At 48.2% G+C, this 24,974-nt stretch overlaps 1 protein-coding gene across 1 annotated transcript in view; it reads left to right on the top strand.

Moving 5' to 3' along the window:
* LOC135284461 (nucleotide exchange factor SIL1-like) overlaps positions 1-24,974 on the top strand; it is a 39,602-nt gene that overhangs the window by 14,091 nt on the left and 537 nt on the right. The gene's annotated exons all lie outside the window — the stretch shown is intronic.

Raw genomic sequence — 24,974 nt, 5'->3', positions numbered from 1 at the left:
CCACCACCAGGATACAAAACCCTGCCCAATTTTTATACGGAGAACCTAAGGAAGAGCTCGAACACCACTGCCTCGAGACCATAGATATGCAAATAAAAGTAAGAGAGGATTTACAGGAACAGCCAATACCAGAAGGAGAAATACTTTTTGTAGATGGGTCATCTCGAGTGGTGGATGGGAAGCGAGCATCAGGGTATGCAGTAGTAGATGGCCATACTATGATGATAAAAGAACAAGGAAAATTACCTGTAAACTGGTCAGCTCAGTGCTGTGAAATCTATGCACTATTGAGAGGATTGAAGCAGCTTGAAGGAAAAAGTGGAACTATTTATACTGACTCTAAATATGCTTATGGAGTAGTCCACACCTTTGGTAAGATTTGGGCAGAAACAGGATTTATTAATACAAAAGGGAAAACCCTAATTCACGAAGGTCTCATAAAAGCAGTTTTAGAAGCTCTGAAAGGACCTAAGGAAATCGCTATTGTTCATGTGAAAGGACACCAAAGAGGGGACACTAAGGAGATAAAAGGAAATAATTTAGCTGATATGGCAGCAAAACAGGCTGCTCTAGAGAACACAGAAAAGATCTTTAAGTTGAATGAAATAGGAGATGGGAAGGAAGAGGATAAAGGAATAGAAGAAATTCCTGTTTTTGATGAAAAAGAACAGGAAGAGCTACTAAAACAAGGTGCAATATTGAAGGAAACAGGAAAATGGGAAATGCCAGATGGGAGGCAAATATTAAACAAAGCACTCACCAGAAAGATATTGGAAGACCTGCATGCATCAACCCATTGGGGGACTCAAGCGTTACATGACCATTTTGTGAGGACCTATGTATGTATTGGAGTATGGGAAATTGCCAGAATAATAACTAGAGACTGCATGATATGTCAGAAAATAAATAGAAAAGTAATGAGAAAACCGCCTCAAGGGGGAAGAGAATTAGCAAAGAGACCATTCCAAAGCATTCAAATAGATTTTACAGAATTACCGCAAGTGCAAAGGTACAAATATCTATTGGTAATAATAGACCATCTGACACACTGGGTGGAAGCCTATCCGACCACCAGAGAAACTGCAGAAACTGTAAGTAAGATCTTATTAGAACACATCATACCCCGGTATGGAATTATAAACACCATCGATTCAGATAGAGGTCCTCACTTCACAGCTAAAATAATACAACAGCTTGTAGAAGCCCTTAACATCACATGGAAGTTTCATACACCTTGGAGACCCCAGAGTTCTGGGAGAGCAGAACGGATGAATCAAACCCTCAAGAATACACTTACCAAATTAACAGAGGAGACAAAAATGAATTGGCTAAAATGTCTCCCTTTAGCCTTATTAAGAATAAGAACAAGACCAAGAGCAGATGTAGGAGTTTCCCCATATGAAATGATGTTTGGACTACCATTTTTAACAACTCTAGGACATGCAGGAACATACGAAGAAGGAGAAATGAGTGTAAGAAAATATATAAAGACCATCACCAGCACTTTAGAAGAACTGAGAGTTAAAGGATATCTTCCTCAATCCACTCCTATTGATTTCAAGATTCATAAATTTCAGCCCGGTGATTGGGTACTAATCAGAGCTTGGAAAGAACAACCCTTAGTCCCAAAGTGGGAAGGTCCTTTTCAAGTGCTATTGACTACCGAAACAGCTGTCCGGACACAGGAACGAGGGTGGACACATATAACTAGAGTAAAAGGGCCAGTTTCCGCACCCAAAGAGTTACTACCAACATTAGCAAAATCTAAAGAGACCTCGGATACACTGCCAAAAAACCCATAGACTGTAATTTCTGAGAGTTGTTATGTAAATGTTTGAGTGAAAAGTTGTTAATATGTTTTTAAATGAAACGGATATTTGGTGTGAAAGATGTAGTAATTGTGAAATATTAATTTCTGGTATCTTTTGTTGCAGATCAGAAGATCCAAGCAGAGAAATAGAGCATTCTCCCACGCATTTAGCAATCTGGCCCTAAAAAGGATAGAAGAAAGAAGTTGATACAAAAGGGAAAGTGAACTCCTGCTACAGTAACTAGTAAGAGTAACACCTTAAGAAAAGGAGAAAGGGGGGCAAGACCGGATCAAGTTACATTCTCGCCATAGAAAGTTGCTGATCCTCTACGGAGGGGAGACATGATTGGGAGAGTGGCTTGTACCGGACCCCCGTTCCTATGTATCCTCCTACTTATGATCCTTGATAAGGGATGGACAGAACCATGTGAAAAGTGTTACTACCCTTTGTACGCAGGAGAATCTCGGACTGCCGTCCTCAGAACACACACTAACCCGAGTCCTAATTGTATCAACTTTTTATCGGTAACAACATGCATAGAGGATGGAAAAACATATTGGCTGTTCGAAAATATAGGAAATTTTAAACAGAAATTGTTGGGGGAATGCCCTATAAAAGAAAAGTAGATCTGTTCTGCAAAGAAACCTACCAAAGGATAAGTAAGATATGAGAAGGATAAATCTTATTTGATAAAAGAAAAAGAGAAATAAATGGAGTAATTAAAAAGGGACTAAAAATCTCAACTCTGGGAGAGAAACTAGTATTGTTTTAAGCGGTGCTCTAATAATTATCATTTTTCTTCCCTGTATGATCACATGCTTCATCCGAGTCATTACAAAAACAGTGATCAACTCCCTCGAACTCACCCTCAAAAGTGGAGACAAGGACAAAGATGCTAAAAGCATTTTAATGTTACAAGAACAAAGAGTGGAACCCAACCCGATGGCAGAGACGGATGAGTCCGCAACAGAAACATATAGAAGATACCAGAAATTAAGAAAATTATATACCATAGAAGAAGAAACTGTTTAAAAACAGTTCAAAATGAACTGTTGAAAAGACTTTCTAAAGAAAACTGTTTCAAAACTGTTCAAAAATGGACTACTAAGAGACTGTTTAAGAGAAGACTGAATGGAGTTGTTGATGCGGGCTAAAGCCCGATCAAAGTTTTAGAGGGGGGAGTTGTTATAAGTTTGGTTTTTTTATAAAGTTGGGGTTTGCTTGTTGTGGGGGAAGGGAAGTGTCCAGGACTTGGTGGGGGCTGGAGGTGGATGGTGATTGGACCAGGGCACTGACCAATCACTCGACGCCCTGAGGAAATGATTGGTCCAGAATGAACACCAGTAAGGACCAATCAAAGCGCCCGAATTCCACCAATCGGTGCGCGGATCCAAAAACCCACCAATCCTGGACCAGGGTAGTAATAAAAAGCGGGGTTTTCAGTTACTTGGGGGTTCTTTCAGTTTTGTTGTTGTTGGTGTATTGTTTTGTGGAAGAACCCAACGTGTGTCTCACACGTTGTTAGATGTTTTTGAGCTGTTGTGTGGGGATTCTGGGCTTTTCCCAGGTCCCTTTGTTCTTACTGGCTTATTTTTTTAATAAACGAGAACCTGTTCCTGCTCTGGAATCTGGCCTCGTTCAAATTTTTAACATCCTGGCAGCACTGGTGTGGAGAGAAAAAGCCCTACTTTGTTTGCTCAGGCTTAGGGGCAGAGTGGGCTTGGGGTGGGTTTTTGGTGTGTCAGGTCAGTCCCGTCCCTTACTGGCCGTGATGTTGCTGGTTTCCAACTGGTTACAAAAGTGTTTTGCAGTGATGCTCCTTCTGCCAAAAATTAACTGTGCTTCTGAGCAGCCAGAATAAAAGCCTGAGCTTCTCTAACATGCGGCCATGGACTAGGCTGTGGGCATTACCAAAACAAGGGTGCAGTGCTGTGTTTTCGTGAGCCAAGCCATGACTCCTGCTAGTGGTTTGTGGAATTCTGAGCCCTGCAGGGTATTGCAGGTGGTCTGGAATGGTCATAAAGCAGGGGATGAGGTGCTGAGAGTCAAGCAATGGTTTTAGTGCAACAGGAAGGGGTTAAACTGCAGCTTTCAGAATAATTTCAAACTTCACTTTAATGATATTCAGGCTGCTGGTGGTGTAATAGCAGTAGACATCAGCAGTGGGAACCATTCCTGTGGTTAAATGCACATTGTTTGGTGGGGGGGAAAGTGCTTTGAAAGAAGAGAGACTGTTTCCCAGAGAAGACATCTCTCATTCCTTGCTTTTCTCTCCTTCCTGCCAAGCCAGGGATGCTGTGAGCATGTGAGCTGCTGAGAGGTGCTTAAATGTGTGCTGGGTGATGAGGAATACCTTGCTCTGGTTTTTATGTGCAAGCAGGCTGGGTTTTTTGCAGTAGCTCCAATAACTTTCGTGTGGCTGTTTAGAAGGATGAACCTCATTAAAGAAGAGGTATTTAATAACAGGCTTCTTTTTATCTCTGTCTTTATCTAACAGTCTGCACATTTATTTCAAGCTTGTAACAGTGCTTTGGAAGAAAAATGTTTTCTCTCCTCTAAAATGTTTTGGCAGTGCCTCCAGCCTCGGTTATCTTGAATTTCCAGTTTGGCTATCATCTCTCCTCCATCCAAAGCCAGCAAGCCACAGCAGGCCCATGGCTCCAACATTTTCCTTGGGAAATGGGCAATTTCTGTGGGAATATAGTTTCAAAAGATGGGACTTGGGTCCCAGAGTCACCGAAACTGTTCTGAAGGTTTGCTCAAAAATAATCACAGCAACTCCCTCAGGCTTCAAATGTGTGATCTTGTATGGGACAAGCACTGCAGGCACTGCAGTGTTTGCTGCAGGATGTGATTGACCACACACTCTGGGAGAGGCTGGCAGCTCTGGGGGCCAGGCATTTCTGCAGAGATTTTTTTTTCCCCTAAATTTGCTGACTTTATTCAATAATTTCATAAATTAAACCTGACCTACAGATCTTTTGCAGACATTGTGTTTTCAGCCCACTCTCCTCCTGTATTTGCTGTCATTTGATGGTGGTGATGGAGGCAGCCCCAGCCCTGAGGGGATGCACCATCTTTCCAGCTCCTTCCACATCCGTCCCTTTGGCATTGCTGGCTCTGTATCCAGACCCTGCCCTGGCCGAAGGTTTACTGGAGCACAGGTGCCTGAGCCTGTGGCCAGGATGACCATTTCTGAGCCCTTTTCCCAGGATGCATGTGGCCATATGCTCCGGGAGATGCTGGATTTGGGCCCTGGGTCGTGTGCGGCAGTTATTACAAAAGAACGTGGCTGCTCTAGGGGGTAATCCCTGGTTTTTCCTTGCCTTTCAGTCTGGATGATGTACATCCCTTAACCACAGCTTTGCATCATTATCTTTTTCCAAAATTAGGGAGTATTTTCCATGGTCTTGCTCAGGCCCTTCCTCCCTTCAGCTTCCCCCATGGGCTAAGGCCTGACTTACTGAAACTTCCACAGAACTGATTCTGAGTGGGCAAGGACAGAGTCAGAGGATTTTCAGGCAGTCAGCACAGTCAGATGGCTCCTGTGAGGAATATTTCACTTGCTCCTTCACAGTTCCTGCCTGCAAATTGTCCTCTCGCTCAGATGGGGCTCCAGCTTTTTTTTTTTTTCCCTCCTTTTTCTTTCCTAAGTGATTCAATTTTCCATGTATTTATTTACAGGGTCACACAAGCAACAGGTCTGCTTTTTCCACAGATCCTTCCAGAGCCATGTGCTGTGCCTGCTCCATTTTGGTGCAGAAGCATCTTGCTTCTCTGAGCAAAACTCAGAATATCCATCCAGCTGTCTTGACTGAGCGAGGCATTTTCTGTGAACCCTGCCCTCTGTTCATTTCAGAATCTGCAGGGAATTTGGGACATAAATTAAAAAGCTATTTGATGCTCCTTGAGGCCTAGAAGCTGATTTTGCATTTGTTCTTACTTGAACACACACTGAGACAAATGGCTCTGCTTTACTGAAGCTGCTTCCTTTCGCATCCTGAGGAAGCTTCCCAGTTAAAAAATAAATATGGCTCTGTTTTTTCAGCCCTGCTGTACCAGCAAAAGCTGGGGAAGGAAATGTAATCTCCTTGGGTCTGTCCTGATGTTTCATAGAACTAATTCCCATTTATTGGAAGAACTCTTCCACGCCAGATTCATGTTTAATTTTTTATTATGTGTTTACATTTTGGAAGGAGTAAGGGTGGCGGTGTTGGAAATTCTAATGAGGGACAACATTTCTGATTCAAAAGACTCAGGCTCCTCTCTCCTGATTTTTCTGCCAGCTCCTTAAGACTGCAGGAAGTTTTGCCTGGGTCATTCACTTGCAACAGGATGTTGTCTGAATAGAGAATTAACGTATGCAGCCTGTCACTTGGAATTGCTGCTGTTCTGCTGCTGGAGAGCTCCCAGGGTTGCAGAGACCTTGCAAGCAGCAATATCAGGAATGTGCCTGTGATCCTGCAAAGCCAGAGGAGGAACAGGGAGCTGCAAGTCTCCCTCATCACTGCAGGGTGTGAATAAAGAGATCTAATCAACAATTTACATGTTAGCCCCAGACCAGCGTTTATTTTTAGGATGTGTCATTCAGCCTCTGCATCTCAAGCTGGTGGTGTTTCTAAAAGCACCTCTAAGTGATCACAGAGGCTGGATTTTAAGCTGCATTTACATTTTGGTAGAATCTGCTGCTTTTCTTATCTGAGACAAAGCCCATCTGATCTTCATTAATTACACTATCATTTCACCTGCTAACCAGGGTGCTACTAATTACAGTTATCTGTCTGTTCTTCACCAGATAATGCACAAAAAATTGTTATCCCTGGCTGTATCTGGATTAGCTGGAGCTGTAAGGGGGTTGCACATGGTGATGGGTTTTACAGGTGGAGTGCAGGTATTTATAGAGTGTCTGAGGGAACGTGGAGGAGTGGCTGCTGTCCCACTGGCTGTGCTGCCATTCCAAGACAGCTCCACAGCAAAACATACAGAAAACACTGCTTAAAGATAGAAAAATCTGGTTACTGCGGGGTGACTAGAGCGGGCCAGCTCCACAAGAGAGGTTGTGGAGTCCTGGGACATCTCAGACCTCTGAGCTCAGGCCTTGGGCTGGAGGGGACACTGCTTGAGCAGGGGCTGATCCCAGGGGTGTTTCCAGCCTCAGCCATCAGGGACTGTCTGGTAGTGCCTTTTTTAAGACAGAAATCTCATGGTGGCTTCATAGAGAGCTGCGATCCCTGGTGGTGGTGCTGACTGCTCCCCCACTAACATCAGCTGCAGTCTGAGTGGGGCAAGCACAGAAAGGTCTTCTCTGAAAAGAGGCAGCAGGAAATGTCTGAGCTGCTGGGGAGTTGTGAGTCCAGAGGGCTGCAGGCAGGAGCCAGAGGCTGCAGGGAAGGCACCCCATGAGGGCAGAGCCTTTGCTGGAAGAGAAGTCAAGGGCCTTTCACTTGACTCCTGTTTCATCAGCCTTTCACACACTGATCTCTTCAGATGCTCTCTGAACCTTTGGATTGCTTTCTGAAGGGGAAAGGACTTGTTCTGGAGGAGAAGCAGAGCCAGGCTGCTGAGGAGAGCTGGTAGCTGTCTGCTGGCAAGAGTGGAGGGCCATGGAGACTTGTGCAGCCCAGCTGTGGCCAGAGGGGTGGACACTGGGTGAGGAGATGTACAACTCTCCTCCATCCGCTGTGAGTGTTCTGAGGCCAAACACACCTGCGCTGTTTGTACTGCTTGCTGTACTTGATAAACTGATCTATGTGCGTTTGGGGGGTTTTGTTACCTTTTTGTATTCTGAAGAGAACTAAAGATGGTTCACATGATTTCTTTTGTGCCTTCTGCAGTGCAGGTGATGCAGGCAGGGATGGAACAACAGCATGTTTATACTTGTCAAGTCTCCATCCATACCTGAGGAGCTGCCTGAAGCACAAAGGTGATTTTCTTGCAGGTTTAGAACACTACACCAGCAGGGAGAACAAGAAGCTCAGTGGAGACCATGCTCCAGAAAAAGTGTATCCATGGTCCAAAAGCTAAATATGGAACCATGGAAGTGCACACTGCACTGGTAGTGGAACTGGAATGCTGAATGGGGAGGTTTCCTGCCCTTCTGGCACAAGGAACCAGGGGTCCTCTGGTTCTCCATGGTCCTCCATGAGGACCTCTGGTTCTCCGTGAGGAACTCTGGTTCCCCGTGGTTTTCCACAAGGATGTGTTGATGCCTTGCCCAGAGCTGTGAGAGCAGGCAGTAGTTTCAGGTGGGGTTGCTCTGCTGGCAGGGCCTTGGTGTTCCCAGCAGGGCAGGGCAGGGATGCTCCTGTCCCAGCAGAGCACTGGGCATGCAGGTACCACCCTACAGCAGCTGCTCCTCCTCTGCATCACTTCCAGGGACAAAACTCCTGTCCTGCTGTGTGGCAGGGAGCCCTGCAGAGCCAGCAGAGAGGGGACAGGATGGGCAGCACTGGTTTAATAATTTTTGCCTGTTCCTGCCATGGAAGCTGTGTGCTGGGTGGAGATGTGTGTGTTTGGGGAGGGCTGGCTCAACCATTAGCTTGTCAGGGTTTGCAACACTGGCAGCTGGGGAGAAAACTGTTATTAAGTGTAATGTGGCACCTTGGAGATGGAAGCATGGGGAGACAATAAATACAGCCTTCCATAATGCCATTTTATGGTGTCACTCTTCAGAATTTATTAAGGCTTAGTTGCAGCCATGCCTACAGCCTTCTGTGCTGGAATCAGTAAATTGTGTTCATTATCTCCAGCACTTGCTCTGACCTGCTGTGTTTTACAAGGGAGGAGACACTGGAGGCGTGGGGACACCCCAGCTGCTTTCTGCAGCCATTTCCTTGGTGCCAATCCAGCTTTTCTGGGGTTGCTGGGACACCTCAGGCAGTGTAATGTGGTAGGTGAAGAGAACACTGAGGGACTGAGGACCTGCCAAAATCACCCCAGTTCCACGAGGAGCAGGGAAGGAGCTGTGTGAGGAGGGAGGCCATGGGCACCTTGGAGCGCACTGGCACGTTTGTCACTCCACTGTGGGACCACTCCAGCAGTCTTGGATGTGCTGAGGATATGCTGGAGGTGGAAAAGGGCTCACAGGAGCTCTCTGAAATGCAGACAGGGAAATGCTACACCCCTGTCTGGTGTCCTCTTGCACCAGCTGTTTTCAAATGAAAACACCAGTGAAACTGTGCTCCTTTTGCCCACTTTTTGTCAGGACAAATCCCAGCAGCAGCACGTTTGTGTACCTTCATCCTTATCCTCAGCATTTAGGTCCAGGATGGAGGAAAACAAGTTCAAGCCCAACCTCGTGATAATTTATTATGTTCCATGTGCTTAAGGGCAAAATTTAAGTTGCCAAAAGCAGATGTTTGCATGCTCTTTTTTTAGCTCTCAGAGTACTTTCTGTGTGCTTGATTGATGGACGTCCCTGTTACATTAATAGCTGGGCTTTGCAGAAAGCTGTTATTACCAGGAGAATCTGGTGTGGGTTTCAGTTTTTCTTCTTGCATTGAAAATCCATTATTAATGTCTTTCTGAGGAGAAAAAAAAAGAAAAAGGTTTCAATTCAGGCATTTTGCTTTGCTTTCTCAGGCTTCTCAACTGTCTTCACAGAGGTACTTTTAAAATCAGTATTGCAAGTGTTCTTTATATTTTACTGAGTGGTTGAGGGTTTCTGCATCTTGCTATTGATTTCTGATTGTACTGCAGGATATGTAGGTACACACAGGTTGCTTTGTGATGGATAACTTCATATGTGTCTTCCTAATCATCACTGAGTTGCCTTCTGCATGTTCCCTATTGCTGAGCTTGGAAGCCACCAGGAAAGATCTGAGTGCAATCCCGAGGCACCAAACTTGTGACTGTTCATTTAATTTGGGTTTGGTTTTCAATCAGACACAAGGGTCATGTAAGGCTTGTGGGGTCTCCTCTTTTGTGTTGCCTCTGCAGAGTTCTTCTGCCCTGGCTTCTCAGGCAGCTTTGTGTTCTGTGTTGTAGGAGCAAAAGAAGTCATTGTCCTGGCTTTGTGTGGGGTGGACATAATGGACCTTCAGCTTCAAGCACTGACCTTGGCCCTTGGGGCAGTTCTGGGGCAGATCTCAGCATTTCAGAGGTGCAGAATCATTGGATCCCAGAATGGTTTGCATTGGAAAGAAACCTTAAAGCTCATCCAACTCCAACCCCCTGCCATGGCAGGGACACCTGCCACTGTCCCAGGCTGCTCTGAGCCCTGTCCAGCCTGGCCTTGGACACTCAGGGATGCAGGGCAGCCACAGCTGCTTTGGGCACCCTGTGCCAGGGCCTGCCCACCCTCCCAGAGAACAATTCCTTCTCAATATCCCATCCAGCCCTGCCCTCTGGCAGTGGGAAGCCATTCCCTGTCCACTGCAGGCACCTGTGAAAGTCCAAGTCTCAGTGAAGTAATACAGAAGCCCAGACTGTGTTGGTAACTGCTGTAAAGCTGGATTTCCAGACAGAGGCTCTTGGAGCACATCAGCACTGATGGCACAATCTGTGTGAGAGCTTGTTGGCACCACAGGAACCTGTGAGGAGTGAGAGGACCGTGGCCAGCACGAGTGCTCCAAAATGCTTCCACAGCTCCAGGTGGGCTGTACAAGGGAAGAGCTCTGTGTGTGTGGGCACAGTCCTTCCCAGCTCTGCATGCCCTGGCACAGGCTCCACATCTGCCTGGGGCTGTGGCTGTGCCAACAGGCACTCTGGAGTGGGCTGGGTGTACACAAACCTCTGCTGGCTGGGTTGGGCTGTTTGCTCCTCAGGCTTATCCTGGACAGGCTCCTGCACCTTCAGACGTGGAGGCTACACCTGGCTTCTGAGGAACTGGTTGTTGCAGTTTTCTGTCCGTGCTGGGGACCAGGACAAACAGTGGCACGGGAGCTGGTCCTGTGTCCCCAGGATAGCAGGGATGGTGGTGGCAGCGCTGGCAGGGGACAGGGCAGCCCAGCCCTGCCTGGCATGCAGAACAATGGGCAGGCTCTGACCTTGCCTCTGGAACTCACTTAGCAATTCTGTTGATGTTCTGGAAACGAAAATATAATTCAGGCGACCTTCTCCTCCAAGCTGACCCTGAGAATCTGGGAGAAGAGCTACTGAATAATTAGGGGCTTTTTTTTTTTTTGTCCCTTTTGCTGGAGTTACTGCTCAGTGTTGAACTGTGCTCTAAAGTGCCATTAGTTCCCTTGAACTTACTGCTCTGAGTGTACCTAGCATGAATATAATTATGTAACTTGCAGTCTCATTAATCACCGGGGGCTGTGGCACATCCTTGTTGTGCTGTTTTGTGGGTGGCTTGGCTGGTGGGAACCCCCTGGCCAGGGGTGGAGGCTGTGGCTGGAGCATTCCCCCTCTGCTCCTGTGCCTGGTTTAGCTGAGCTTTGTTGTCTCATCCTGCAGGATCTGGAGTGTTTGCCAGCACTGCCATGATTGCAGCCTTGCTGCCGTAGAGGAGAAAAGGGAAAGGTGGGTTTGTCCCAAGGGAGTTTGGCTGGACCACATCCCTACTGCTGTCCCTGTGATTTGGGTCTGTGGGGTTCCAAAATGCAGAGCCCAGCCTCGTGGCTTTGCAGTGAACACCCGGAGCCCGAGCTCTTGCGCAGGGTCTGCTGCAGGGCTGTTTGATGATGCTGTGCCTTTGTCTCTGTGGCAGAGCTCTCAGTCTTCCTGGCAATGTAAATTCTCCTGGCTGCATGCTAAAATTACACTGAGTTATTGATTTATCTTTGAGAGGATTTCCTTCCCGAGGGACATTTCTGGCTGTTGTAGTGATTTAGTTCTTCTGCAAGTGCAGAATCCATGGCAGGGCAGAGCCACCCTCCTGCCCTCGAGCCTGCAGCTCAGGGTCGTGCTCCCTCAGGCTTCCTTTGCAAGCTGATTTCTGTTCCAAGGCTGGGACAAGGTTACATGGCTGTTATTTCTGTGTAACAACTGCAAATAAAAGGGCATTTTCAACTTTCCACTGCAGAAGCTGCAAGTCTGGGACAAACCTTTGTGCCGTGGCACCAGCATTATCTTGGGCATGTCTCAAACCCAGCTCCAAGGCTGGCACGTGGGATGTGTGGAGCCATGCCAGCCTTAACACACTCGGACTCCTGGGGACATTTTAGATCCTCAGAGTGGGGTATGATGGGACCAGGAGCATGCTAACACTTCTCTCCTAAAGCTGCAGGGTACAGCCTCTCTTTTCTTTGCTTTCTGTTGACTCACCATGGACTGTCCCTAAAAAACAGGCCAGGCAAGTTCCTGCTGGTGGTCCTGAGGAAGCCAAGCCAGCTCTCTTCTTCTATCACCAGTTTTCTCCCCTTGGCCCTGAGATCCCACCCCACTAGCTGTGGCTCAGCTGGTGAGCACCATCAGTAGAAGGACCTGACTGTTCAGGACACGGCCAAATGTTTCATCTGCTTTGTGACTGGAAAATGCCCAGCTCTGTGTTCTTGGCTGCCCATTTGAAGCATGTCCCTGTATCTAACCCCACAGTGGATTTGGCACCAATCTCAGCTGCACACTGATAAAATGTGAGGCTGCTTGTGCATGTGGTGTTATGAAGCAGCATCCACCAATTAGGCCCAGGGAGAACGTCAGTTTATTTTCCTGTGAACCAAGTGTGGCACAGCTCCTTCCTTTCCTAGTGATCTGTCTGTGAGATAAAACACATCTTTAGTGTCTATCTTAAATACTGCAGTGTTGACAAGTTCTCTTGACAGAAATTAGGCTAATGTCCCTTACGACTGCGTTAGCTGTAGAAACAAGGTTTTAAATTGAAGCTTCGCAAAGCGCGCTCTCCAAGGCATCTCCTAATTCCAGCTTTTATTATCCAAATTTGTTCTCACTCTGCCTTGGCAGCGGGGCTGGCAGGCAGCTCTTCTCATCCATCCTGCTTGTCTCACAGCCAGGCTGGTGGGACCAGCACCTTCCAGGGCTGGACTGGGCAGCACTGGCCAAACACTGCGGAGCCGTGCCCTCGGGTCCGGGAGGCTCCGGGTTTGGGGGACACCGGTGCTGGGACATGGGTGAGGGGAGCCAGCTGACACACATCGAGCAGAGATGGGATCCAAGGCAGTCAGCTGCACGCCCTGACAGCAGCACAACGTGTCCTGAAACGCTCCCACTGGGAGCTGGAGCTGGGAGAAGGGAGTTTGTGTCGTACACGTCTCATCCTTGCAATTTCAGCACTGAGTTACAGACTCAGAAGCTGAGGACAGGAACAGAGAGGTCTGAGGCCTGGTCATGAACGTCCCTTCCTGAGCTTCCCAGCCCTCCCTTGGAAAATAGTTTCCTCTTTTGCTCCTTTACCCTTCTCAAGTTGAGCCCTTTTAGCCTTTAACTCCTCGTTTCCAACACAGGTTAACCATGGCCATTTTAAACCTTCTGATTCTCACACTAGTGTTGGTCCTGATGGATTATCCCTCCCTATTGTGTCCTTTCTGTGCCTCCACATTGCCAGGTTCTTTGGTGGCCATCTCCTGAATCCCTGAGAGAGGAGGAGAGGCTCTCTGAGAGTGACAGATGTGGGAGTCATGATGGTTGATGATGTTCTGGAGGTGCTAACCTCCATCATAGTAAAGAAGCCTCTCTCAAAAGGTATTAAATGCCTAAAATTCCACATAATTAATATCATCCTCAGTTCCTTTTGTCAGGTTCTCAATTATCCTGGTCAGCTGCCTTGTCCTTCTCTGCCCACATCCTGCATTGATCTTCTCTGAATGTAGCCAAGCCTTCAACATCCCAGATGGGCTCTCTGGAGTAACAAATAGACCCGAGGAATGACAGTTATTAAATGGATTGTAGCATTGGCTTGGGGATAAATAATGTAGTGAGTTGGAGAGGGTTTAAAACTGGCTTTTGTAAGTAAACTTCTCATGGATGTTGACTTGGGGACATGGTGAGAGAAAGGTTGCTGCAGTGTCTCTGCAGCCTGGTGTGCCATTTGAGAGATGAAATATCAGTGTGGCTGGATTCCTTTGGTCTCTCTGTTTCTTCTGCTTGGATCTTTGTGGGATTAAACTCTGAACTGCTGCAGTTCACAGACTCCAAGCCCAGTATCAGAAGAAAAAATAAATCAAGTGCCTTGTATTAAATCGTGAGCACATGGCTCCTGCTGCCCCCGGGCCTGTGGCAACTCACTGCAGTGCCTGCTTTGAGACTGGGGAGAGGGGTTTGCTGGGAAAGTGAAAACATGTTGTGCCCACTCTGCAAAAGGACAACCCTTCTTCCTGCCCTGTGGTTATTTTTTTCCTGGTGTGTTTGCTGCTGTTGCACTGCAAGGCAGAGCAGCCCTTCCAGGAGGGAGGTGGGAAGGCAGAGCACTTGGAGGAGCTCTTTGCCACAGGAAGCATCTCCCTCCTGCAGCAGCAGCAGCAGAAGCAGACACACCAGCAGATGCTGCAGCAGTGCCTCCATCAGAGGCACTGTATTTCCCTCTCGAGCCCTCCTGTCACCCCTTCCTTCCCTGAGATCCCTCCTCCCCAGGCACCTCGCTGGCCTCCACCTTCTCTTCCATCACTTCCAGACTTCTCAGGGGGCCCAGGCACCTCATGGGAGGGCCACGCTGTGCCCTGTGTGTGGCAGCCACCCCCCTGTCCTCGTGGCTCCCCTGCACGAGAGGGATGAGGTTTCGTATGTGTTCAGCAGGCTCAGCTCTTGAGCAGGAGGCTGGGCCCATCTTCATCATCCTCACCTTGGCTGCCAGTGAGGGTGGGCGGCAATCCCAGGGACCCGCTCTGGCACTGCCAGCCAGGGCCCTGCCTGTCCCCACGGCACTGCCTGTCCCAGGGGCTCGCCTGCCCCTCCTTCCCTCTTGCTGCAGGAGAAGCCAAGTGGATTTGGCAGACGGTGAGGAGGGAGCCCAGCCCAGCCTCACGGGTGCCTCTGTTTGAATAGCAGTGTTCAGAGCACTCGGCACCGGCTGATCAGTTGGGAGAACATAAATCCCAGTGCCAAAGGACAGCCCTGGCTCAGGGAAAAGGGTCAGTTGTGAGCACTGTCCAGCCCAATGTCCAAATGGAATGGTGCTTTCACATCTCTGATCAAGGGTTACTTAGTGGAGAGCCCCTTCCTTGTGAGGCTTTGTTCTCTGCTAGCTGTGGATTGAATCACAGGAGGAGGGATTGGATTCTGGCATCACTTTAAAAACATTTTCATTCTGTTTGCTGAGGGGAACAAATTACAGAGAAGATCTCTCAGCACTGTGACAAAAGAGTGCCTCTAAAACCCTTTTCAGCCAAACAAGTGTTTGAGCTGAAGGCCTGATGGATGGTGCTTAGAGATGTGGTTATTGCAGCAAGGTTGGCATTAAAAATCACAGGGTACAAGAAAGTTCTCCCAAGGGCTGCTGTGGGGGTGTCTCCCTGTAATCCAGGTGTGAGGAGCCTTATCACCCTGAGTCCATCCAGTGAGCTCTGTGGCATCAGCCACAGGATAGCATAGCACAGCAAGCACCAGTGAGTCACTTCTGTCTTGCTAAATGAGAAACTGCCATGGGATCAGCTCTTTCGGGGTGGCATCACTGGGGCAGGAGAGCTGGAAGTGGATGATCTTTAAGGTCCCTTCCAACCAAACCATTCCATAATTCTTTTCCTGCCCCTGTTCAAGTGGGGTTCAAGTCCAGCAGAAAGCAGTGCTGCTGCTTTGGGACCTGTGAGGAGCCTGGGCAGGAGCACACCTGCTGTTGGGATGTATAGGAACAGGGTGGCTTTGGAGCCCTTGACAAGCTTGAAAGCATTTCAGATGGCTTCTGTCCCTGCTCCACTGCAGCACAGAACAAAATCAGTGTTGGAGAAGATGTCTTACTTAGACATCACTCTTCTGACAGGTCGATTTTCAGGATGTTTATTAACATAGCTTGGAATGTTACTGAAAGGTTTGTCAGATAAACTAACCAACTGAAGTTCTTACATGAGAGTTCCTTGGTTTTGTTGAGGTGCTTTGAACTCTTCATTCAGTCTCTCAACAACTCATCCCATTCAGGCCTTTCTGGAAGAGCCTCTGCAACATCTGTGGCTGGGGGATCAGGCCCTGCCTGCTCCCAATGTGTCTGGGTGTGGAATCCTTTGAATCCCTCAGGGCAATCCCCTGGGCTTTGCTGTGGAAGAATATACTGTAGAGTCTTCACCTAGGCTGAAAGAGAAGACTTCCCCATGGAGCCTTGCACAACACTATGAACCACCCCAGTTCCTTTCCCCATATGTCCCAAATTCTGGTCGTTTCTCCTTTCCCTGATCCCCCATTGGTTATGGTATCCCTGGTGGCAGGCTCCGTGTCTTCCCTCGAGTGCAATGCCCTTTGTCCTGCCCTTTGTGCCACTCTGGTGCCTTTGGACCATTGGCCACTGACCCCTGCGTAACCTTGTGCACACCACATGGCCAGGTCTTTGTCCCTGATTCCCCTTTGGCATGCTGGAATAAACCTGGGCTGGAATTCATCATACAAAAGGCTCTTCTGCCTCTTGTGGCTGAGCTGGCCATGGTGAGTGTGGTGTGTGGACTTGACTGCTTTCCCTGAATGTTTACCCAGGCAGCTTTTCCACAGGAGATGCTTACTGGGGAAGAGGTAGCAGCAACCACCATCTAAACCCGCGTGTTGCTACATCTGGGTGGCCTGGGAGGCAGAAGGAAGCAGCAGTGCCAATTGTTTGCTCATGCTGTAAGGACAAAACTCCTTTCTTAGGGTTTCCTCTGCAATCCCAGGCAGAGAAGGACATCTCTGTCCTTGTCAGCCCTCTGGGCGATGATCAGACAGAGCAGCAGTGATGAAACCAGGCTGGCACCAGCAGGGCTGGTCACTCGCAGGCAGAGGCAGCCCAGCTCCTCCAGCCCGAGCTGGGCAGCGCCTGGGAGAGGTGGCACCATGGCACTGGGCAAGGTGCATCACCCCAGCAGGTTCATCCTGCTTAGGGAACCCTTTATGAATACGGACAGCAGACAGTTATTCTATAAAAGAGTTTTCTCTCTAATTAATTGCAGTAGGTACCAGAGTCCCTGCTGTTACTGGTTACCTGAGAAATCGAGAGGCAGTGACCAGGCTGGTGCTTCTCTGAGGAAGTGCTTCTCCTCCCACTGCACTCAGCAGGCAGCTGTGGCTTCCCAGCAGTGCAGTGGGAGGAAGAGCTGCCCAGGGAGTGGATTTGTAAAGCATTTCTTCCAGTATCACGGGAGTTTGTACTTGGGATGTGCACACAGGTGTCTGAGCTTCCTCCCTGCCCGAGGTGGGGAATGCTGGGGGTGCTGGGGCAGCTGCTGGGGGAGCTTCCAGTGCTGTGAAACCTCTCCACCAGCTATCAGGAGGAGGTGACATAGAGCATATTAATGACATTTTCTAGTGGCACTTAATTTGGAGGAGCAGTGAGTGCCAGACAGTGAACTAATGCAAAAGGCTGTAGCTGAGTGAAAAAAGGACCAAAAGAAATAAAACGAGATTCAGGCTCTGGGACTCTTCTCATCAGTAATCCATCTCTTTCTTACCTGTGTCTGCTACATGTCTTCCTTTTGTGTGTAAAAATGTTCTGTTTTGAAGTAACAAACAATCTGCAGAGTGGTAGGACTTGCCTTTGTAGGAAAGAAAGGAAAAAAAAACCCACAGGCTTTGCTGGTTCCTTGCTCAGCAGCTCTAACCAGAGCCTGGGCGTGAGCTGAGCCCCCCAGACTGGGCCTGGCTCCTGTGTTTTCCTCCAAGCACCCTGGTGTGGCACATCCCATCCACCCAGGCACAGCTGGAGTCAGGCACAGTGTCCCCTGTGTGCCACCAGCATGGGATGCCCCAGCCTCAGGCAGTTCCCCAGCCCTGGCACTGGTGGCTCCTGCAGCTAGGGCCGCAGCTGTGGGGAGCTCTGCTGCTCCCTGGGATTTGTCTCCTGGTAGTTTTTAATCATTATTTTATTAAGGGAGAAGGTGTGGTGCCATCAGATAACTTCTTATGGATGCTCTGGCAGTGTGATTATTTCAGTACTGCAGCACTGCCAGTGTGTTTTGCTGGAACATTCACATATTGATTCCAGATTCCTTTGTTGCCTGTACTAGAAAGAAAGTCCCATTTCCCTCCCTTCATGGAGAGAAACAAAGAGTAAAGGAAGGTAGATGTCATCTGAGGCTTGCCCACACACCAAGGTAATTTTTGAGAGCTGCAGAGCCACTTACTGACTCATAACTGGGGCTTGTTTTCAAACCCTTGATGGATTTTTGAATTATTTTACAATGGCAGACAAGGATGCTCACTTGGGGACAAGCCAAGGATCTGCCTCAGCAAGCTGGATCACCTTTGTTCTGCTTGCTCCAACCTTCCCTGGGGACATTCCTCTGCCAAGGGGGAGAGGATAGTGCTGCAAGGGGAGAGTCTCCTGTCCCTCTTTGGCTTCTCTTGATGGGCAGTCAGTGTCCGGCAGCTTTGTCCAGTGGGTGGGAAGGGATGGGATGGGATGGGATGGGATGGGATGGGATGGGATGGGATGGAATGGAATGGGATGGGATGGGGAAGCCACTGCCAGGAGTGCAGTGAGTTACTGCACAACCTTGGTGGGAGGTTTGCAGGTCAGTGTGTGATGTACAAGTTCCCAGCCTGCAGCTGTGCAGTGAGTTGGGGCTCAGCCCTGTCCCCATGCTGGAACACAAACCCACTTGTGGAACGTGAAATGATGTGCTGGAAAGGAGCTGGGCAGGATGAGACCTTTCTTCTTCAGTGAGGAAACACAGCTGGTCATTTGGTTGGTCTAGAAGAAGAGAGATGGGGTTCTTTGGATATCACTGCGTGCTGCATATTCCACACAGCAGCCCTCTGCTTTTAGTAATGTGGTGCACAACGTGCCTGATCCTCCCTCAGTTGTGAGCCTGATGGAAGCATGTCCTGTTTTCCATTTGTTTATTAATTTATCATCTTGTTTTTAGCCTCTGCAAAGCTTGATATTGGTACAGAGCCTGGGAAACGTGCACAGAGCAGAGTAACAGATAGTTGTGATTTGGTTACAAGGCAATAATTAAAGTGGACAGGTTTAGCTGATAACATAAAGCACATGAGAGAAATCACTTCGGTTTATAAATGTCAGCAGAGCCCCTGCAAAGGAGCTGCTGCCTGTTATGAATAGAAAGTTGTATTTTTTTTAAAGTTTCAGAGTTAAAAAAACCAAGCCAGACCGAGTCAGCCTCCTTTAGTTTCGCTGCCGAAGGAAAGCTTTTCAAATACCTGTTAATGGCAGGTGATTAACTGATTGTTTCCCTGATGCTGGCTGCATGCCAAGAAGATACCAAGGGAAACCCTCCAGGGTAAAGAGACAGGCAGTGACACCAGAGACAACATGCAAATAAGAAACGCAGTGCACCCTGGATTGTTACAGTTTTACAGTTTTTATAAGAAAAACCCCTAAAATCACGAGCCAATAAGTGACTTAGAGTGACGTCTGAGGATGGGAGCGTTGTCCCGTACCTGCTTGAATCTTTTTGTTTCTCGCCCTGACCTGAAAAGAAACTGATTAAAGAGACCCCCCCGGGTTTCTAAACCAACAAACCAAGGACTCAACGACTCTCCCGTGAGGACAGAGTCCCCAGTTCTGCCTGCAGACCAGCGGACAAAACTGCATCATCCTCCTGCTTCGTGCCACGCCTGGGAGCAGCGGCGGCGAGGGCGCAACCCGTCGATTTCTTCCCACCTGAGCTGATTCTTCTTAATAAAGGCATTAAAAAGGAGAAAGATCTCCTGCCCATTTATTTCACTGCCTGGTGCTGCTGCTCCAGCCAATATATTATAAGGAGATACAAACAGATGTCTGAAAAAATCTGGCTGACCAAGATTAAAAGAATGGGGCTATAAATTAAACTCTTCCTTGGTGTCTCTTTAAGCAACTTTATAGACAGAGCACATCCAAATGAAGGAGAGTTAATGCTCCAGGGACCTCCAGGTCTTTGGGCTGCAGAGGCAGCACCCAGGGGTGGGACGGCTTGTGGGGACAGCAGTGTCAGTCAGAGCTGGCATGGGAGACCAAAGCCTGTCCTGGTGCTTCTGCAGCTGATAAAGGGATTAGATCAGGAACAGGAATAACACCATCCCTGCAGAGTCACCACAGGATTAGTGTCTCCTGCTTGGAAAATAAATGCTGTCACTCTTCTTTGACATTTATTCCCTATAAAGACCTTGTCATTTGTGAAGTGACAAGGGTTTTATCCTCTGGGAGTACTTTGCCTGTTGGACACTGTCTTTTTGGCTGTGAGGCAGCTGAGTGACTGAGGGGCAGGTGGGTGGCACATCCCCAGCAGAGGCACTGGGAGCTCTGCTCAGACCCTTGGGGCATTCTCTCAACCCATCATCCCAAGGAAATGCAATAACACCCATTCAAACTGAGAGCAGGTTCAGATTGGTTATTAGGGAGGAATTGTTCTCTGGCAGGGTGGGCAGGCCCTGGCACAGGTGCCCAGAGCAGCTGCGGCTGCCCCTGGATCCCTGGCAGTGCCCAAGGCCAGGCTGGATGGGGCTTGGAGCAGCCTGGGACAGTGGGAGGTGTCCCTGCCTTGGTAGGGGGTGGCGCTGGATTAACTTAAAGTTCCTTTCCAACCAAACCATTCTGTGATTCTGTGATCTTATTTTTAATCTATTTTAATTTATTTTAGTTGTGGTTAAAAAATCCCAAGAGTGGGATATTTTTTAAGTGGTAAGAGTTCCAAACTAATTGTGGGGGCAAGAGTTTGCTGCTTCCTCCTCCACAGCTGGAGGCCCTTCTGGCACATTTGTGGAGGGAATTTCACAGCTATTTATACTCACTGGGTAGTTGATTTAGAGCTGGGAAATTAACTAGAATGGAAACTCTTCTTTCCCTTTATGAGAAGCAAGGGATGAGGTCTGGCAGCTGTAGGATTTGCAGCTCTCAGGGAAGAGGGACAATTCAGTAACACATCTATGCAGTGCCTACCTGTGGATACACATGTTTTATTTGTCTGAGGTGTCAAGGAGAAAAAATGTTACAAAATGGCTTAAATGAAAATGTGGTTTTGTATTTTTTAAATTGAGTTTCATTTCCCAAATGCAACTTAATGCAAACAATAAGTAAAAAATTAATTTCTCTTGGGAAAAAGCTATTAACAGAATGGTTTCTGTTTTAGCAGCATGTGAAGCTGTGTAATTGCTTACACATGTATTGCTCCGGTGTGTGCTCCCAGTTGTTGAATAGTATCAAATTATAGGAATGAAAAAGAATCAACTATTTTTAAGGGAAATGTCTAGAAGCTACATACTGAAACATGATTAAAATTCCAGATTTCCAGCTTACTCATCTAAATCAGGAATTTTAATGACATTATTCAAGTCAAGCCACCCTCAAACACACTTTTGACTTCAAAATACCCCAAACTAAATAAGACAGAAGACCTTCCTTGAACAGCTGTAACATTTTTAAGTGTCAATGTCAATCTTTTTGTTGAAAACAGAGATGTTTTTCATGGTTTATTTATTAAAGCAGGATGTTTGTCCTGCTGTGCCATGTGAAATAAAATGGGCAGGAGATCTTTCTCCTTTTTAATGCCTTTATTAAGAAGAATCAGCTCAGGTGGGGAGAAATCGATGGGTTGCACCCACACCGCCGTTGCTCCCAGGCGTGGCACGAAGAAGGAGGATGATGCAGCTTTGTCCACTGGTCTGCAGACAGAACTGGGGACTCTGTCCTCACAGGAGAGTCGTGGAGTCCTTAGCTTGTTTGTTTAACACTCCGGGATGTCTCTTTAATCAGTATCTTTTCAGGTTAGGGTGAGAAACAAAAAGGTCCAAGCAGGTACGGGACAATGCTCCCATCCTTAGACGTCACTTAAGTCACTTGTTGGCTCATGATTTTTAGGGGTTTTTCTTGTAAAAACTGTAAAACTGTAAAAACCCAGGGTGCACTGCATTTCTTATTTGCCTGTTGTCTCTGGATTTCACTGCCCATTCTCTTTACCCTGGAGGGTTTCCCTTGGTATCTTTTTGGCAAACGGCCAGCATCAGAGGAACAATAGTTAATCGCCGGCCATTAACGGATAATTAGAAACTTTTTCTTTGGCAGCGAAACCAAAAGAGTTTGACCCGGTCTGACTTGGTTTTTTTAACTCTGAAACAAAAAAAAAATACAATTTTCTATTCATAACACCATGAACCTGGGCTGCTGTGCAGAGCAGCCAGGGGAAATCCCTGGAGCACCAAGAGCTGCTGAAACATATCAGGGATGCAAATTTTGCTCTGGGGTTTGGATGCTCCTGGTTAAACCCCATTCAGTGTGCAAAGCAGGAGCAGGAAGGGTTTGTGCCTTGGCTGATGCAGCCCTGGGATTTGGCTGTCCTGGGGGTGCAGCTCATGAGCACCAGGCCTGGGTTTGGTTTTATTTCCTGCTTGCTGGTGTGACAGATGAGTAATGCCATGGTTGACTCTCACAATGAAAAGGGAAATGTTAAGAGAAGTTTTGCAGTTATGTTTTACCCCCCTTGTGTTGTTATCAGGGGTGCCCTGGGTTTGGGACATTTGGGAGGGTCGCTCGTTACTGTGGCAGCCCCTGACCCCCAATCAAGGTGTCAGGCAGTGATCTCCAGCACTGGGCAGGGAAGGAGGAGTCGACGGACAGTACTTTGGGGGGGCTAAAGGGTTAAAAGGTGAAACCTCCATTGTGTGGGTGAGCACATGGTGGGGAAAATCCTCTGCTCCTGGGTGCTGTAATATTTTCTCCATTCAGTCTTCTGTTGTATTTTTGAAAAGGTTTTAATAAACCTTTTAAATTTTTTGGAAGTGAGTAGCATCTCTCACACTGACAATAGGAGCGGGAGGGCTGGGCCCCCCAGGCCCCTGCCCTTCTGGAGCCTGCTCCTGTGCTTTTCTGTAGCAGGCACAAGGCCTGCACGGCCTCCTTGGCGATCAGAGGCCTGAGTTAGGAAACGCCAAGTCAGCATGACTGAGGCTTTAGAAGCCCCTCTCTTCCGCCTTTCGGACCCTGCTTATCTCCCTGTAAATCCATAAGTCACTTTCCCCTGACCCTTACTATTGGACAGTTTTCAAAACCCCTGTAGGGTATAAAAACCCCTAATTCTGCCCAGTTCGGCAGAAGAGCTGTAACTGGACCCTTCGTGGAGACCCGAATAAAAGAATCCTGCGGAACCCCACACGGCCTTCTCATCTCTCTTCCCTGCATCTGCGGCGGCGGCACCGGGCAAGCTGAAAGAGCTGAAATCACAAAAGAGCTGACTGCAAATCACTATAGCTTGCCCAGGTTGCCTGAGCCCCCCGCTGAGCTATCCTGGCCGGCCGGCATTCCCCGCTGGGCTTCTGCCCTGAGGGTATTGACCCGGCCTTACATTTCCTTGGGGTGATTCCCTCCATGGGATTCCATCCACCTCCTTCCTCTCCCCTGGCAGCCCAGTGTGGCTGGATGCAGCTGGAGCTGTGCTGTGCTCCCTGTCAGAGGCCTTTCCTCAGAGCTGCCACAGCCACTGCTGGGGCTGTGATCTGGCTGTCCAGCGCTGGTGGCACGGCCAGGAAAGCTTTGGGCTTTGGGGGAGGCAGGCAGCTGGGCCCTGGCTCTGCCCCAGGCCTCGGTGTCTGCGGAAGAGGGGCTCGTCCTTTTGCCTCCTGTTCAGCACGCGATGGCATTTCATCCTACAGGAGCTTGGCCTGGAAGGGACCTTAAAGCTCACCTTGTTCCACCTCCTTGCTGTGGGCAGGGACATCTCCCACTGCAGCAGGTTAACATTGGCAGAGCCGTGTCCCAGCGGTGCCCGAGGCAGGAACAGCAGATGTGGTGTTGCCCTTTTCATGGAGATCCTACAAACTCCTTTCTGACCAGCACTCCACCACCAGCAAGGGGCAGAGATTTGTGATGGCACCAAATTCCTGCAGAGCCCAGCTTCTCAGAATGGGAGGATGCTCCCATAGATAGGCAGAGATGAAAGGTCTGTGCATCACAAGTTTAAGGAGCAGGAGGAGGTTGGGATCTGTCCATGGAAAGGATTCCAAGTGTGGAGGAGGCGCATCTAACCTGTCCTTCCCTAGTTTGGAATGGGGAGATAATCACACCTGTCCTCTCACATATCCAACCAATGCAACTTGCAGTGTACAGGACTGATGAAAAGAAAGAGAGTGTACCAGAAATGTAAACCCTCTTTTAATAGGAAATCCTCCAAGATGTATTTCCCTGCATTTTCTAAAAGCATTTATACCTATTGGATGACTACAGGCTTTGAAATGTTTCTGACTGAATTGTGACAAACATCCCAGTGTTACGCAGGATGCACCAGGTCCTTTGATCAGAGAAATGTCTCTTTGGTCTTGAACAGGGAGGGATCATTCCAGTTGTTCCCAAGACCAGAGCTTTTTGTCTGTGAGTACATGTATTTATTGTACAAAATAATTACCTTTGTCTTCACTTCCCTTTGGTAGGAGATGCTCCCTGTCTCCTGCAAGCTGTTACTCTATCTCAGATATCTTTTTAGGTAAAAGGAAGAGAGAAAGGAAAGGCTGAATTGAGAATCCTCCTCAGGAGGGAGGAGGGTGAGCACCTGTGGTCTGTCTGTCCATCTGTGAGCAGCTCTGTTGTTGTTCAGCTGCAACCTCACTGTCCTACACAGGCAGGATTCCTGCATTAAGAGGAGAAGAATTGCCATCAAGAAGTAGCAACCAAATATTGCCTCCTCTTCACCCACTACTGGGCTGGCCATTGAGATGTGTTTGTGGTGAACTGGTGAAAAGCACTCTGAATTTTCTACCTTTTCTGCATTTAAAACCGAAGCTTAATGTATTCTGTGTATTTTCGTTGGCAGATAGTAGTCAACATAAATTCATTTTAATACAGTATTTCCACACCAGCACAGCCTTGATGTGCAGCATACCTGGCTGTACTCTGTGGAATGCTTTGATTTCCCTTTGGCAACTGCATTTTATTCTGTCTGCCCCAATCAGCAACAATTCCCCTTTCTCCATGTAGCCGCCAAATCCACAGCTGGTGTGGAGTTTTAGTGCTCTCCTAGGACCTGGGCCAGAAGGGAGGAAGGATACAGTGTCTGCTGGGCTCATGGTTCCAGCTCCCCTGTGGATCAGAGCCAGCCTGGCAGCACAGGGACACCTTTGGTGGCTTGGGGTGGCACTTCTGGGAGGGAAAAGCAGCATTTAAGGGGTGCTGCTGGATGGGAGAGGGGTCAGTGGTGGACATTCCACTCCTCACTGTGTGGCACGGGG

Source organism: Passer domesticus, chromosome 20, assembly GCF_036417665.1.
Source record: "Passer domesticus isolate bPasDom1 chromosome 20, bPasDom1.hap1, whole genome shotgun sequence".
NCBI classification, from domain to species: domain Eukaryota; kingdom Metazoa; phylum Chordata; class Aves; order Passeriformes; family Passeridae; genus Passer; species Passer domesticus.
This window is presented reverse-complemented; position numbering and strand designations above follow the sequence as displayed.